This window comes from Alligator sinensis, unplaced genomic scaffold (genome assembly GCF_000455745.1).
Source record: "Alligator sinensis unplaced genomic scaffold, ASM45574v1 scaffold777_1, whole genome shotgun sequence".
Lineage (NCBI taxonomy): Eukaryota > Metazoa > Chordata > Crocodylia > Alligatoridae > Alligator > Alligator sinensis.
The window spans coordinates 331,576-337,176 of record NW_005841882.1 but is presented as its reverse complement, the minus strand read 5'-3'; positions in this window follow the sequence as shown (position 1 = coordinate 337,176).

The following is a 5,601-nucleotide window of genomic DNA, read 5'->3' as shown; positions in this document are numbered from 1 at the left end:
AGCAGGAGCAATCTAGTTAAAAATTATTTTGATCAATATTAATCCGGAAGAAAACCAAGCTGTTGTGTTAAACCCTGCCCTGGGGTTTAAATTGTCCAAATAATAATAACGTAGTAATTACTACTACCTGTCTCATGAAAACAGTAGTGGGTGACAGCTGTCAGGATGGATTTTTAAAACATGTTTTCTAGAGTTGTAATCTTGTTATTCTCTAAACAGGATAGAAGCAGTGTGAAGTTATGTAAACTGAATTTGTTTGAACCAAAAGACATGTTGGCTAGAACTTTTCAAGGCTTCTGCTAGCTTTATAAAATTGTTTTAAAAGAACGAGAAATCAAGTAAGATGGGACAAGGCATTGCCACCTATTTTGAGAGCTGTTATGCTAAGCAGCACATTGGCAATTTGTGAGTGAGAGTATCAGGGAGAGTGGAGCATTATTAGCAACTATGTCATAGTGATTAGCATAACCATGCACTATCTCCTAGGGACCACACTCTTAGGTTGTTGTTGTATTTATCCTAGAAGACTTCTCCTCAGACAAGATGAGAATATGAGAACCAAGACACAGTCATCTCCCTGGCTATGCTGAGCAGCTTCTAAAAATAAATCTGATTCAAGTTCCATCACATTTGTCCTATCTTTCTCTTCTCTTCTTATTGCCTAATGAGAGTCTGATTTAGCCAGCCAGGACACGCACACTTTTCTGTAACTTCACTGTGATCAGTTTAGCAAGCTAAAAACAATGTTGTATAATGTACCCTGGGCTTCCTATTATAAAACTGTAGATTGACTCTGCTCAATCAGCCACAAAAATGTTGTGGTGTCTAAATTACGCACCTCCAGTTTGGTCTGAAAAGGATTCTTTGATACCTAGACCAAAGGTTGTCCAGCTTCTAAGTGGCCGTGGCTCAGAAGTGATCTTCTAGATGAAAAACTATGTCTAAGCCTTGCCTAAGGTATGGACCAGAGGTACTCAAAGTCCCTGATCTGGAATGATTTTGATCTAGCTACATGGTACTAGTACTGAGAATGATAGTGGCCAGGCTGCCAATTCACTACATGCAAAGCCACCATTATACCAACAGTAAAAATAGTCTGCTCTGAGGTGACTGTAAAAGCAGCATCACCTTACTCAACGGATTGGCTTCATATGTGTATTTAGAATAATTTCTGCTTATATTGTATTGCTATAAAGCAGTTCAGTTGGTTTATTACAGCTAACACTGCAGGCCAGCTGACCTAAAGGTGGCTGAGCTGCGTTGGAAGAACTGAATCCTGCTTTTCTAACATTATGCCTATTAATTAATCCAATTTGTTACCATTCTTAATGACACAATGCTAACACAATAATTTGGCTACAAGACTGCATTGCTAAAGACTCAGTTTCTCTTCCTGTACACAACAAAACAAGGTAATATGCTCTTTAATATTTATTAAACACACCTACACAAAGAAGCAGTGACATGGATTCTAGCCCAAGGCTCCTTAGCTGTGCATGCAAAGTTGTGCCATGACACGTGCACTCAACTGGTTCAGACACTCCATGAATCTAGCTGCATTCTCACTTTAGTGCAACAGAATGCAGGTTCATGGTGCTATAAAAACTAACATTTCTTATAAATTTACACAATGCTTACATTACTGTGTGGACTCCAAGCTATTGCTGTTGCAGTTTAGAATATTGGAGGAGGCAAAGTAGATAAGCCTTTTTTTTTTTATATCAGTTTCCAGCAATACATTTATTTTCACAAGTTTAATTTCTCTTAACCTCATTGAAAGGCTTTTGAACAAACACAGAAAACTATTTAAGTACAGTACATGGGCTCTTTAAATGAAAACAGAATTAAACCTAATATTTGGTTTCCTGCAAGACGGACTTCGGCTTGGGCAGGGCAAAGACAAATTTTTACCAAGCCAAAGTGTACAGAAAAGTGTGAGCTAGGTCTGGGGAATACTGCACAAGAAAAAGTAAAATGAAGATGAAATGGATCATTATTGAAACACTGATCCTTATTTTTTATATAACACACAATTATAGGACATCTTTGCCCTTTTAAAACTTTTGCTAATTCCAATGTAGACACCATGTTTGCATTTAGAATAGGAGTGAGAGAGGCCCAACTATGGGACCCATAAATGCTTAAGGCCTAATATAGTGATTTAGCTTACACTGGAGTAGAATTAATTGATATTATGACATTAATGGGATGTCAAAGTGACCTAATAAGAGGTAGCTGGAAATAATATGTTAAAATTTACTCTGTGCCCCTGTATCTGTTTTCATATGTAAGACTTTCCTTAAAAGACGCACACAATTTATTTATTCAGGAAACATGGGTCATCAAGCGATAGTAGGAGAGCCAGCTTTATCCTCTTCATTATCAAAGTGATTTCGAATCATCATAGTTTAATCTCACCAACTTCTTGATGTTGCAAGTAGCATCATTCTCCCTAGACTTAAAAACAGAAGCTAGGACAGACTGGTTATGGGCCTGAACACGTAGAGCAGTGAGCACTCGTGTTTAGACCAAAGGAGACTGCTGGACGAGCTAGATTTGAAACACAGAAGTTCCTTGTGCTTTCGGTGTGTCTTCAGGCTATTACACCACTACAAAATAATTTGAAGCTGGGAAATATTGATTAGTCTCCAATGACTGGTGATGTTCAACATGAACATGCAAAGATTTATTGAATGGCCTGATAAAAAGTAGGCTATTGTGGAAGAATTACATCACAGATCTACAAAGAGGTACATCCTACTGAAACTCAATGCAACAAACCTGCTTAAAGTGGGACTAGGGAGAGGTCTTGCTATTCTTACTAAGGAGCTATCATTTCACTTTACATTAAAGATGATGGACTTGGAGGAAGATTTTAAATGAATTCAGAGATTTGACAGATGCCATTCTCTCACTCCAGGCTGTCAAAAAGACACTGCCACCAGTTACTGATAGGAACCCTGAGGTCTTGCATCCCTCTCTAGACAGTTCACCTTCCCTTACTGTGCCCCAAGGCTAGTTATTTTGCATCGGCTCCACTCTGGTCTTTAGCACACAGTTGTCTTGGGTAATGCATGCACTGACTGATGTGGACTGAGTGTATAAAAAGAGAGCAATATCTTTCACTGGAAAATAGAAATGCTAAAGATTTATTAAAAGCTACAGGTATGCGCTAATCAGTCTTTGAGATGGAACTTGCAACCCTCATTATTTAAATCCACTCATATTTCTTATTCACCTGTACAATTTTAATGCAGCGTGTTTGCTATGGATGAGCCATGGAGCCTGGCCCACAGATACTGCATTTCTGCCTTTCAGTCAAATAACTGAAAGTCCTTTACAATGTTGACTAATTAGAATTCAAAATACCCCTGTGAGGTAAGGTAAAGGATGGGATGCGGATCATATCTGCAGCCACCACTGCAATGCAGTGACTTCTGGAGTGGGACACAGTTATTTAATGGCATGCAGCTAGGGCATGAGGAAGAATACTACCACCTACTCAAACTTAAGCAGGAATACAGGCAGGCAGGATGTACATTCCAGCTCAGATAATAGACCAGAACGCTTGAATGAACACCCCTCTGGGAGCATGTGTGTGAACTGAGCGTAAGCAGAGAACTGAAGAAGAAAAAAAGGGACTAAAGTGAAGAAGGTAAAAAAAAATAGGGTATTTCACTTACTAGTTAAAGATGAAAATGTTAATTGCAAGGGAGACAAGAAAGGGGAAGAGCAGAAAAATCATCTTGGAAAAATGCATAGACTTGTTTAATCATTTTTATTACGGAACCACAGGAAACTGACAATTATCACAGCTGATTTCTTTTTCTTCTTGTAAAGGAAACATTTTTACTTAAACTGTCATCATCTCATAAGCACACTATAGTTTGGTAGTATCCATGCCAATTTGCTAACAAACGCAAGAACTGACTTCATGGAATATTGTTTTCTGATATACTACCAACTATGCAATCCCAGTCTCTTGAGGGTTGTTCTTATTTAAACATATAGCGGTTTTGTCATTCATTCCTGCAAAGTCACTGATGACCTTTAACTTTGCAATTAGAAGATAAAATAACAAATATGTTACTATATTATTTGAATCCATATCATTTTGTTAACAAGGAAAATGGAAATTGTTCTACAGCAACATCATAGGAATAAATGCCTTCTGAGATAGTTTCTACACTTCAAAATAAACAGAAGGAAAAAAAGATTTCTGCTTTCTGGTGCTCTTTTGTATAACTGAAAAAAATCATTATTAAATTAACTAGTAGTTGTAGTAATTCTTTAAGAATGGATACATCTTTTCAAATATAAAGTGCATGTTGTAACTCTTGGCTGCGTATGTTCATTGTGTTTTAAACTGTCATCTGTTCATTTGTGCCAGCTTATATATGGTGGCATAGTGTTTAGGTGCAAAACTTCCCCAGGGGGGAGCCCTCCCCTCAAAACAACATGCTTAGAAAATAGGTGGCATGTTTCTTTCTGAATCAGTGCTGGACAAATATCCCTGCATCGTTTCATAATCTATCATGCCGTTGGAGATTCTGCCATCTTGCTAACAGGACATAAAACTGGCATCGTGCCTCCTCTTGTCCAGAAATGTCATGGCTTTTCCCCGCCCCAGGAATGAGCATTAGCTTGAGTTTGACAGAAGACTTCCCATGCAAATTTCCCTCCCTCTGCTTAAATTCTAGTGTGGCTTCAGCCCTCTTAGGCCTGGACCTCAAGAATAATACCATGAACTAGCATGCAGCATCTTACACTTTGCAGCAGTGCCATTTCACCAAAGAGACCACTGATTTTAAGAACTGTTCTGTGTACTCAGAGATGAAAAGGGATCACACTCAGCAGCAATGGTCCTGATGAAGATATTCAAGTTGACTGAGGAAATAACGTGTGCAGGTGGAGAAAGTTACAGGCCGCCACGTGCGTTCTCATACAGATACCTCTCCGCTTTGTTTTTAAATACATCCATGGAGATGAAAGTAATGAAACCCCAAAGGTTGAACAGTCTTAAGCAGCAGAACCTGAAGGTGGTGCCTGCCAAAGGCAGGTGGGTACAAACACACACGGGAACCAACCTACACGGAGGAGCCTCCTGCGCATCAGGCTGGCTCAGTCAGGGCCGGACACAGGCACAGGTGAACCAGGAGGCTGCCTGTGCCTTGGGCAGAAACGGGGCCTGAAAATGGTATTTAAAAAGCTATTAGTATTGTCATTATCTCTGGTGAAGGGGGGGCTCGATACTAAAAGTTCGCCCGGAGTCCAGTGCAGGGTGGCACAGAGCACAACCATGCGAGCGCCCCGCGGGGCTGAGCGAGGGGGTTTCCCTCTAGGCCTTGACATGGCACTGGTGTTTCTGGCGTGACAGGAATGGCTATTACAGAAGCTTGGTTGTGGCACTGCAGCGCGTTTCTCCCTTTGGGGCCATACAAAAAACTAAGAGCTCTTGGTTCCTAGAGGATACCTTTTCTTAGACCAACTGGGAACAGTCGCAAGAGCCGCGTCCTTTTCTGCAAGCTGCCAGGATCCAAGTCCCTTGGTCCGGCTCGGGGAAAAGCACAGGTGACGCGGACTCGCCCCGCGGGGCCGTAC